Source organism: Petaurus breviceps, unplaced genomic scaffold (assembly GCF_028583685.1).
Source record: "Petaurus breviceps papuanus isolate PSGF00001 unplaced genomic scaffold, PetGlider_PUasm1.0 175, whole genome shotgun sequence".
In the NCBI taxonomy this organism is placed as follows: domain Eukaryota; kingdom Metazoa; phylum Chordata; class Mammalia; order Diprotodontia; family Petauridae; genus Petaurus; species Petaurus breviceps.
The window spans coordinates 64,395,104-64,407,058 of NW_027185764.1; the positions used below are offsets into that span (position 1 = coordinate 64,395,104).

The 11,955-nt window shown below is 37.7% G+C and overlaps 1 long non-coding RNA gene across 7 annotated transcripts in view; it reads left to right on the plus strand.

The window, feature by feature from the left end:
* Positions 1 to 5,777: 5,777 nt before the first annotated feature.
* LOC138159166 (uncharacterized) overlaps positions 5,778 to 11,955 on the plus strand; it is a 322,195-nt gene continuing 316,017 nt past the window's right edge. For 6 of the 7 annotated variants that reach the window (XR_011167827.1, XR_011167830.1, XR_011167831.1 and 3 more), the window contains exon 1: positions 5,778 to 5,952. This is a non-coding gene — a long non-coding RNA (uncharacterized lncRNA). The remainder of the gene's footprint in view (positions 5,953 to 11,955) is intronic. The other variant, XR_011167825.1, reaches the window with a different exon arrangement.

The window sequence follows — 11,955 nt, forward strand, 5'->3', positions numbered from 1 at the left end:
CACATGTGGCCTTGGGGTCACAGGTTCCCCACCCCTTAACTAGATAACTAGATAGCAAAGTTCCTTTTCAGCTCCTTATTAATGATGCTCTGAGCTCAATGCCTCTGTTTTACAGAGGAGGAAACTGAAGCCTAGAGAAATAAAATCACCTGTCACAGGAAGAGCAAGATCACTTTTATCAGGGAGGGCTTCATAGAAGAAAATATAAGATCACAAATCTAGGGTTTGAAGGGTCCTCAGAAGCCATCTGGCCTGAACTTTCATTTCTTAGATGGGGAAACTGAGGCTCAAAAAGTGGGAATGATTTGCCCAAGGTCACCCAGCTTGGCAGAGCTCGAATTCAAACTCATTTTCAGGGCTCCAAGCTCAGTGCTCTTCTTTTCCCCCCCACTGGACCCTACGGCTTCCTTGCCAATGAAATTTTGTGTGATATAGGAATTGGGACTTGGAAAAAAAGGAAAGACTTAAAGACATGGCAGGAATAAGATAACAGGCAAAGAGGCCTGATAATTCGGATACAGAAGAGACCCACAATGAGATTAAGGAACAACTCAGTCTTCACCAGTTTAGTGAAGGAATGTGTCAAAGATGACTCAGCTTTTGAGCCTGGGTGAAATTGAATAGCTCAGGCACGCTTTGTTCTACTTCTTCAAAAAGCCAAACCATTTAGCAAAGTTCAACTGAAGAGGTCATTGGAAAGCATCATGGGATCATAGCTCTAGAATTGGAAGAAACCATCAAATTCAACCTCCTCGTTTTACAGATGTAGAACTTGAAGCCCAGAGAGATTAAATGATTTGCCCAAGGTCACCCAGGTTGTAAGTGGCAGAAATGGGACTCAAACTCAGCGCCTATGATTCTGCTTGTTTTAAATAATAATGGTTCTCCCAGAAGAAGTCATATTTTTCTCTATTTTCCCCCTCAATTTTTATCTCTTGGGTTTCCTAGAATTTCTATTAAGAAGATCAGCTATAAAACCAACCTTTAAATACACACACACACACACACACACACACACACACAAACAAACACAAGCATAAACAGGATTTTCATGTTCTAGAGTCCAAAAATACTATCACATTTAATAATGATGGACAGAATTCCAGATCATAAGCTCTTCCATAAAATATCGAATTTGGAATCACCTCTCTGTTCCTTCATATAGTTTCTGTTGTAAAAGGGATGTTCAGGTTGCTTCATCCACCCAGCTGAAATCCTCAGAAAGTTTTAAATTATTGTTGAATACAAATTATCCAAGACCTGTGGCACTCATGGAAAAAGGTTAGAAATAGCATGTGTGATAAAGAGCAGCGGCACCAGTCTTAGAGAATTGTTTGAAACTTCTACGTGGATGCAAAGCAGATGAGATGTGTGTGTGTGTGATGAATTTCACTCTGAAATAGTGAATAAGCTTGTGTGATTCACACTAGTCAGTGTTTTAATTCCTTTTGAAATGCAGGTAACTTTCTTCTTGCTTCCATACCCTTCACAAATATAGAAAAGTACCCTATACAAATATAGAAATGTTCAAAACTACTCACTGGAAGGCAGGATGTTTCCATTTGGGTTTGTTGAGGGACTTTTGTAATGGGGGTTTGGACTAGGCTCACCACTTAGCTTAGTTCCTACCTAGTATTAGCCCCACCCAACTCAAATCCTAGACCTCAAGGGTTAGTACCCTGCTTTTCAAGGCTTCACCACTGGGCTGGCAGCAATACCTAGCCTGGATTCCTGAACTCCTAGATCTTTGTGGCTCAAGTTCTTGGGGGTGGAGACTACATTTCCTGTACCTAGAATGAAAAAGAATGAAGGAAACAGGCTGGGGAGAGGTAGCCCTTGGGCCACCTACATAGTGTGCGAGGAGTCTTTTGTTCTAGAATGGAACATAGAAAAGTCTGGGACAAACCATTTTAAAGAAACTGATCTTTTTGGCTATATAGCCAATGGAAAACACTGCTCCCAATCACGTAGGCTAATACAGAATGCCTAAACACAATCTAGTCTCCTGGAAGAAATAGCCCATCATCATTCACTTGAGTGATGGTTGTTACAAATGAAAATGGGGATTAAAAAAAAAATTGCTGGGTTTGCTACAAGTGTACTTCCTGTGGATACAGAACTCATCTTGGGAAGTGGGTCACCATTACTTTTGAACCTGGAGAGAAAGATGAATATAAAGGTAAAGGTGGAGAAGATGTGAGATGAGGTCACTAATTGGGGGGGGGGGGGGGGGGAGAGGGTGTCTCCATCTTAATAGAGAAGGAAGTAAGGCCAAGTGTTAAACATGGTTTATGGTTTTTATGTAAACATAATAGTACTAAGCCCTCAATTGTGTTATAAAATTTTAAGAAATAATATTTTGGCAGTATTGTAGTCTGAAGTCCTGAATGAAAAACTTCATCAGTTTTTCCTTGAATAGAAGACCTAATCAAGTTCAGGGGAGTAGGGTTCATGATCCCTTGAAACTAAAATTAGAGAAAAGATTTATCTTATTTGTGCTAAAAATCAGTTATTACCACATCAGCACAAATAAGACAAACCTTTTCTCTAAGCGGGAAGGGCTTTTGGTTAATCCAGTTTTTAAGAGCAATACAGTTATCCTTTCCATATCACACAAGTTAGGGGCATAGTGCCTGCTCCACCCCGCTATCTGGAAAATTGGCATAAAATTTTTTGGCCCTCCCTTTGTGCCAGAGAAGAAGCCTGATTTTTCCTTTTCTTTTGGGGGGGGGGGGGTGTTACAAGTACCTTATTGTAAAATTTGGGTTGATATTATACAATACTATACACATATTTTATGCATTCCTAAGTTTCTAGACTTTCTATGTCATCTACTGGCATTTGCGTGTCCTCTGTGGCTTCTGCAAAACTCCCCAAATTTCCCATTTATTTTCTTATGCTGATCCATGATACATTAAAACTGCAATGGGGAAACGAGTGATGTCAAAGGGATAACTGTATTTCACTATCTCTTTATTCACCCTTGACCAGCTTGAAAGTCAAGAAAAGAGGGAGCTATTAGTTTTAGGATGATATTTCTTCAAGGGCGAGCTGATGTTGACATTATTATTATTATGCTTAAGTAAATAAAAAAACTTTAAACTTAAACTATATACTTATCTTTTGCCTTCATGTGGAATTTTGTCTTTTGTTTTATGATTACTACGAAATGTAAGTGGTTATTGCTTTAGTCATCAGAGAAAATTCCAATTAGCAAGGGAAACTCTGCCTATTTGGACCTTTTTCTAAGCAGAAATTCTTGTATATTAATAAATTATCACTGATAACCCTTGACTAAAATGCAGAGTACAGAGGTTGATTGTTTTTGCCACAATGTTTAAGTAAGTAGGATGGAGGGGGGGAATGGGTTGAGGGGAGTGGAGATGTTTTAAAATAAACAAGCAGTGGGCTAGAAAATCCATAAGAGATGAAAAAAAATTTCAAACAGCAGAGAAAATCTAGCTGAAATTGTATAGCATAAATATGTGGAGGATAACATTTTCATAATTCCAAATCTTTCTCCATTAATGTCCTAGAACCTGACAATAGGAATAAAAAATGAAGGAAAGTATGATAAAAATGGGAACTAAACATGAATAGGTAACTTAGAATATGGAAGGAAAAGGGGTGAGAGTTGGTAATAATGATAACACTTATGCCGACCAGGGAGCCTAAAGCTGAGCAGGGATTCATGTGTAGACAATTTGATTAAATTTAAAAATGAATTCAGTAAATTATCTACTATATACAAAATATTTAACATTGAGGGAGATACATGTCTGGGTTGTGCCAATATAACAAAAATAATGCTATTACCTAAATTAATTTACAGATTTAATATTATACCAATGAAACTACCAAGGGGATACATTAGAGAACTAGAGCAAATAATAGCAGAATTCATTTAGAGAGATAAAAGATGTAGTATCTCAAGAGAAATGAAAGAAAAAAGGTATGCATCCCGGGGAAATATCACTTCCAGACCTCAAATTATATTATAAAACTGTAAGCATAAAAGCAATTTGATACTGGTAGAAACAAATAAATGGAATGGATAGATAAAGAAAAATTTTAAAAACATCCACAATTTTAGTGTTTATTAATTTGAGAACACAAATACTTAGTGAAGAACTTCCTATCTAACAAAAATTCCTGGAAAAACTACAGATCAATTGATCAAAAATTAAATTTAGACCAGTATCTTAGATCATATTTCACAATAATCTCAAAATGTGTATGTGAACTAAATATTAAAAGTCATACTAAAAGAATTAGAAGCAGGGCGGCCAGGTGGCTCAGCGAGTAAGAGCACCGGCTCCAGTGTTGGGATGACCTGGGGATCAAATCTGGGCTCAGATACTCAGCACCACACCCAGAAATAACTGGTCGTGTAACCTTGAGCAAGTTACTTAACCCCAATTGCTTTTTAAAAAAAAAGAAAGAAATTAGAAGAGAATGATAACAGCTACTTTTCAGAACTTTAGGTAAAGGATAGAATTCCTAACTAAACAAGAGAGAGAAGTTACCACAAAAGTTAAAACAGAAATTTAATTACACAAATTTGAAAGTTATTTTTAGCCAAAAAAAATCAATTTAACTAGAATAAGAAAAGAAGACATTAATTGGGAAAAAAAAAACTTTGCATCAAAAGTCTCTGACAATAGTATGATATGTCTGTGAGTGAAATGTATATATTGAACTACTGGTGTTTGTCCTTTGTTTTTGAAGATGACCAATGGCATTACAGCGTGATGTCTTGACTTGTGTGTGAATTGGATTTAAGTGACACAGAGTTGCACAAAGTTGTCAGCCTCACTCTCTCTTCTAGAGTCATTGAAGTCCAGGGGCAAGACAAAAGTCAGGATGAGTGGTGATGGCTCTCAGATGCAGTGAATGACCTTGGCATCGTTGATGTCTGACTAAGCTCTAAGTCTTCCCCAGAGTCTGGTTCAGTCACCTTCATGGCCATTGGAACAAGTTATTCTCATCCAACCATTCTGCCAGAGGATGTCCTCATGTATTTGGGGTAGATGCTGTGCCTCCCAATCCCCCTTTGTGGCTTGTCTGCCAAGACAGTTTTACCATGGGGTGGTTGCTACACATGCCACAGCTTCTTCGAGACACAGGTGAGAGCTGGGTAAAGGCAGACACCAAAGGTAGATGAGCAGCCCTGGAAAAGGCTCAGCAAATCCTCACACACAGAGGTGCTAGTCCTCTGTACACCTCATATAGGAGCTAACACAAATATATAAGCCTAGAAGTTAAGTGGACAAAGAATATGAGCAAATAGCTCTTAAAAGAATTGACAACTGTCAACAATTATATGAAAGGATATTTCAAATCTATAGTCTAGGTCACCTGTGTTCTACAAGATTAAACACCTAGCCCTATATCCTCAAGGAGCTTCAATCTAATAGGAGAGTCCTGGAATGTGCCAAAAATAAGTGGGGTATAAAATAGAATGAAATAAGTACATGAAATAGGTAAGGACAAAGTGCTGAGATGGTTCCTTCTGGGGCTCTTGTAAGGGAAACACTTGGTAAACTCCAAAGTGCTACATAAATGTGATCTATTTATTATTTTTCCCAAGGTCCCTAAATAACTTTCAGCTTCCAAGTCATAAATGAAATTCAAATCTTTAAACTCTGCGACCATTACCTTATCCTTATGGAATGTTCTCCTTTTATGTAGCCCTGCCTGGTGATGCATAACCATCTGAACATCCACCAGCTGCAGATGTTTTGGAACAGTCATTCCTGTGTGAAGGCATCTGGGATTGTTCATGCAGAGGTCTGGGAGAAAGATGCTGGAAGAGAAAGGAGTAGGTGGGGGCAGAGTTATCCATGTGGGTAAACACATCCTCCAGCTATCCTTCAATAGACAGAGTGCAGGGGCCAGAGACAGCAAGACTCAAGCTCAAATGCAGTCTCAGACACTAGATGTATGACCCTGGTAAGTCCCCTAACCCCTGTCTGCTTTAGTTTCCTCAAATGTAAAATGGACATAATAGTAGCTACTGTCTTACAGGGTTGGTGTGGGGATCAATAGATGATACTTGTAAAGCACTTAGCACATAGTAAGTGCTCAGTAAATACTTGTTTCCCTCCTTGGGAACATATGAGAAGATGCTGGTGCATAGGTTTTCCCTGGTTCTTTCATTTAGAAAGACTATGATAGGGGCAGCTAGGTGGCACAGTGAGTGGAGTACTGGCCCTGGAGTCAGGAGAACCTGGGTTCAGATCCAGCCTCAGACACTTAACACAAAAATTAGCTGTGTGACCTTGGGCAAGTCACAACCCCAATTACTCTCCAAAAAGCCAAAATAAAAAAGACTATGATGAATAGCTGATTGTCACTGCATTTCTGAGGACTGAGTGTGGCTGGGGTGGCTTCATCGCTGAAAGAATCTGATTTAGTAAGACTATCATTCAATGACATTTTCTGTCTCCTGTGACTGTGAGATGTGGAGAAGGCCATTGCATTAGCAGCTTCTTTAGTGTCTGAATAGGAAAAAGTCATTTTTGTTTTTATAGTCAGAAACATTTAGCACTGACTGATAGAACCCTGAGCTGTATCTGCCAATCCTTAGGGCTCCTCCTTCCCTTGTGTTCCCTCCCTTTGATTGGAGAGGGTGGAGGAGGTATATAGGAGAGCTCCTCCCAGACACTCCACCATTTAGGGATGGCACTCAAATAATTCTCCTTTCCTGGATTTCATTACCTTTAGAAACTCACCTTTCTGTAAGATGAAATCAGCTCAGAAACTCAAATCTCTTCAGATCATTTTCCACCACATGGGCATGACTTCACTGTGCCCCACCCCAACCTCAGTGCCCTCTCCTTCAGTTTCCTTTTATATGTTATTTCCCCCAGTAAAGTGTGAGCTTCTTGAAGTTAGTGACTGTCTTGTGTCTTTCTTTGTAGTCCCAGTGCTTAGTGCAGTGCCTAGCATGTCTAAGAAATGTTTATGGACTCAAACTTAGTTTTTTGTTTGCTCTTCATTATCCTATTGTTAGATAAAGAAAATTAGCAAGCTAATTCTTGTGTGTGTGTGTGTGTGTGTGTGTGGTGTGTGTGGTTATATATGGGATAGAGATTGGGAGCAATAGCAGTCTGGATAAAACAGGAAATGCTGGGCATTGTGGGACAGGTCTGTAATCCCTCCTCCTGGAAGATGCTGTTGGATTACTAGGGTTAAAACTGATTGGATGACTGCAATGAATTTGGCACTAATTATGGTGAGCTCCTGGGAATGGAGGACAACCAGATTGCCTAAGGAGGGGCAAACCAGCCTAGTTTAGAAAAACAGAGTGTGTTAGAGCTTTTGTAGCATTCAGCATTGTTATCAGACCATGAGTGGTCAATACCTCTAGCCTAGTGGTAGAGGAGGAATCAATTTCAATAAAAACAAAACTATGACCAGTAAATGCACCTATTTCCCTTTCCATTCCCTCTCCCCAAAATGGAAAAGGTAGGAGAAATGGGTACTCCCTGGGCTTCCTTTCCAGGGAGATCACTACTGGGTGGAACTGACAGTTTTCTGTCAGTCTGAGGTGATAAACAGGAGAAACAAAAACAAAGAGAGAAATTTGTAACCTGAAGTCTTTATTCCCCTTAAATTTAGGGTTTTATTTTATTTTTTTTAAGCAAACTGGAAACCCAAGAGGAAAGGGGAGGGCAGTAAGGTGAGGGGGGACAGGACATGGGTTCTACTAGATTCTTTTATTCCCCCTTTCCCTATTCATTTGGAATTGCCCTTCCCCCACCTCCACCCTGCAAATGTTTTCCCACCTGTATTACCCATAGCACAGCAACACTGGCACACCGAAAAAACAGTTCATAGGAAATCTTTAGCCCTCTTAATTAGAATTCCATCCATGAAATGATCCCAGCTCTTTATTACAAATCATGGACAACACAGGGAAACTATAGTTTTCTAATCAGAGACATTTCAGTTTTCTGTCATTCCTCAGTTCATTAAACCTCTCATTTCAGGATATTGCCAATTATTCACATCTGATACCAAGCTCTCCAAATGATTCCCAAATCAGAACCAAATTTTAGTCTCTGAAATAGTTTAGGATACAGTCATCATATCTCATATATGACTCCTCTTATTTACCTAAATAAAATCTAGTTCCTTACAACATTTCCCCCCCCCCCTGCCCAAGTTCATTCTTGTGATTCATTACCCCTCAAATTCTTGCCTCATTAGGTATCTTTTCAAACATTTTCGACTACTATAGCACTAAATCTGTAAGTTAATTTAGGTAGTACCATTGTTTTTATTGTATTTTTATGACCCTGCAATAAGCACTGAATAGGCTACAGTTCAGTTGTTTCTTATTTTTTTAAGGAAACTTTTGTACAACTCTGTGTGTGTGTGTGTGTGTGTGTGTGTGTGTGTGTGTGAGTATCCTTTGGCAGATTGATTCTTAGATATTTTGTATACATTTTATTGTTATTTTGTATAGTACTTCTTTTCTATTGTCTCTGGGATCTTGTTATTTTTATATCAAAATTACATCACTATTTCTGTATTTATTTTGTAGCTTACAACTCTACTATTTATAAAGCTATAAAAGATTTTCTAAGTAAGCTATCATGTCATTAACAAATAAGTATAATTTTATTTCCTTATTTATGCCTATACTTTCTTTTATCTTGTTGAATTTGCTAGCATTTCTAGAACCATTTTGGATAAGAAAAGGGAAATGGGGCATCATTACCTACTACCTGTTTTATTGAGAAAGGCTTTTGTGTTTTTCCATTGTATATAATGGTTATGTTTTATTTTAGATAGTTACTTTGTAACTAGATAAACTATCTAAATAAAGTTACTTTGTAACTAAATAAAGTAAATAAAGATGGGTCTATGTTTACACTATTTTTTTCTTGAATGAATATTACACTCTGAGAGCTTTTTTTTTTTAATCCTTTAAGATAAACAAGTGGTTTTCAACATTTTTGTTTCTAATATGATTATTTTAATTGTTTATTAATGTGGAACCATTCTTGTATTATTTCTTTTTTCATTAAATTGCTGAGTTTTCTTTCCATAATTTTATTTAAAATGTTTGAACATTCAATTTTTCTACTGTTATTGCATTGCCACTGTCAGAGTGGGAGGTATTGAGTAGTCAATAAATTACCCTGCCCCATTTAAAGTGATACCTTACCAAGGTAAGAACATGTCTTAACCAGTCAATAAATCAAATTATTTAGACTAAGTGAGAACTGGAATGATGTTGCATGGGAATTCTTTCTGGATTGGCTGAAGAAATTTGGTCATGCCCTGGAGGTCTTCAATGTAATTTCAAATTAGTTTGTGCCCAAATGATTTGAGCAAGAAGAAAGGAGAGAACATTTCAGCTAAGCCCCTGAAAAGGCATTGTTGAGGAGAGGACAAAGGAGGGAGAAAACCCCCAGGATTCACCTTTGGTCTTGGTTTCCTCTCCTGTTACCCTTCCTTGACTTAGAGAAAGATCTCATGAACTTCTTAAGTCTAGGAGACCACTCTTCTTCACCTCACCATCTCAGCCTTGTTCCTGAATCAGTTAAGAGCAATATCTGGATTGGTAGCCTAGCACATCAAGGACAAACCAGACACATATTTACAGCTTTATGAGTTGCCCTGTAGAAAAGCTACTGCTAAGGGGAATGGGGTAGCTAGGTGGTACAGTGGTTAGAATATCAGACCTGGAATCAGGAAGACTCATATTCCTGAGTTCAAATCTAGTCTCAGACCCTTACCAGCTGTGTTATTCTGGGCAAGTCACTTAACTCTATCTTAGTTCCTCATTTGTAAAATGAGCTAAATAAGGATGACCACTCTAGTATCTTTGTCAAGAAAACCCCAAATGGGGTCATGAAGAATTGAAAAAACAACTCAATAAGGGGTATATCTTGATGACTCTAAAAAGGGAACTTTCTAGATCTGGAATTTCCTCCTTTGACACATGTGCTCTCTAAGCTTGAGCCCACTCTCCCCCGGACTCTCTATTTATTGGTATGTTTGAGTGGCAGTGTTTTGTACTGACTGTTGTTACTGTTTTGTTATCTTAGTCAAAGTTACTTTTTTTTGTCTGCAGAGGGGAAGGCAGGGCAATTGGGGTTAAGTTACTTGCCCAAGGTCACAGTCTGTAAGTGTCTGAGGCCAGATTTGAACTCAGGTCCTGCTGACTCCAGGGCTGATGCTCTATTCACTGTGCCACCTAGCTGCCCCATGTTACTTTTTAAAAGGTAAATGTTTGACCAATTAAATGATTTCAATTAATACTAATGGAGGGAGGTGCACACTGGTAGGGGCTTATGAGCTATAGCATTAGAGAAATGCCCTGCCACCACCCCAACAACTCAGAATTAATCCTAAGAACCCTGAGAAGATTAGGAGCATTGTTATATGGTCTTTCGTCAATTCTGTTAACATTTCCTTTATAACTTTAGGTGCTATACTATTTGGTACATATATGTTTATACTATATATATTAGTTTACCGTCTATATTTCCTTTAATCACAATGTGATTTTCTTGTTTGTCTCTATTGATGTGAATTTTAATTTTTCCTTTGTCTTACAGGATGATTGCAACTCCTGCTTTTTTTTTTATCAACTTGATGCCTAGTAAATTTTATTTTAGTCTCTCATTTTGATTCCATGTGTTTCTTTGCTTATTAGATGTGTTTCTTATAAACAACAGCTTGTGGGGTTTTATTTTCTTATTCATTCTGCCACTCTTATTTTATTGGATTGTTTAGTCCACTCACATTTAAAGTTGTGAGACTTAGGTGTCTGTTTTCCTCTGTTTGTTTCCTCCATTTGTTATACTGAAGATTTTAAAGATTACAAAAAATCTGCTTTTTCTTTTAAAGCAATATTTTATCACTGCAATTAGTTGTGCAAGAATTGTTTTGATGTAACTTTATTCCCATAGGCTCTCTTCCTGTTTCACTCACACAGAACCATCTAGCTCCTATTTGTTTGTCCTTTTTCCAGTTTTCCAGTTTTACTTTAAAAGTTTTTCTTTTTAAAATTTAATCATCTATTTCTTTCCCTCTTCTCTCTCTTTTCCTTTGTTTAAGTTCAATTCAAAATATCACACCTTCTAGATTCTTACTTTTGTTAATATTATTTTTCTGCATCTTTTAAAAAAGCTCCGCTTCTCTTTCTTTAGTAATTCTTTTCTGTTTCTGTCTATTATGAAATTGTATTCTCTGATTCATGTTCTATGTCTTTATTTCTTTTTAAATCTCTGTGTATTGTTTATTTCCTGATGAAGCATTTACATTTTTAATCAATTTCTATGTTATTGCCTTTATATATCTGATTTGATCATCTATTTTTTTCTGTTGTGCCTTAATTCTTATTATTATCTATCAATTTGTGAAGGAAGTAATGGAGATAGAAACAATCCTTCATGATAGAAATTACCCTGTATCCCAAATCATACTTTACCTCCTGTATCCCCTATCATTATTCTGCTCATTGCCTATGCAATATCATCTCTGTGTGTCTATTTCCTTCCTACCCAGATAGATTCTATTTGCCCCTAACAGTTTATATATCCCTTTTCCTGGACCAGATACCACTCTCTTATGGTTGGTATCCCCATGAATATCTTCCTCAAAATTAAATAAAGCATGAGGTCCTAATATTCCATTTCAGGTACATACATCTCCTTCTGAAGTGCCCATCAGAAATTATACACCAAAGCCCCCTAAACCTGCCAGAAGGGGCCCCTACCAGGGTCCCTGGAAACCACCTAATAGGCCATAATAATGAGGGAACGTTTCACCTGTGTTGCTAGAAACCTATCCCAGATACAGGTCTGTTTATGTTTGTATCCAGGGCTTTGCTAGGTAATCAAGGCTTCACTAGAAATGGCGTTAATGGCATTACACTCCCCACCCGCCTTGGAATCACATTTTGTTGATTAGCCACACCTAGTTCTATAAAAA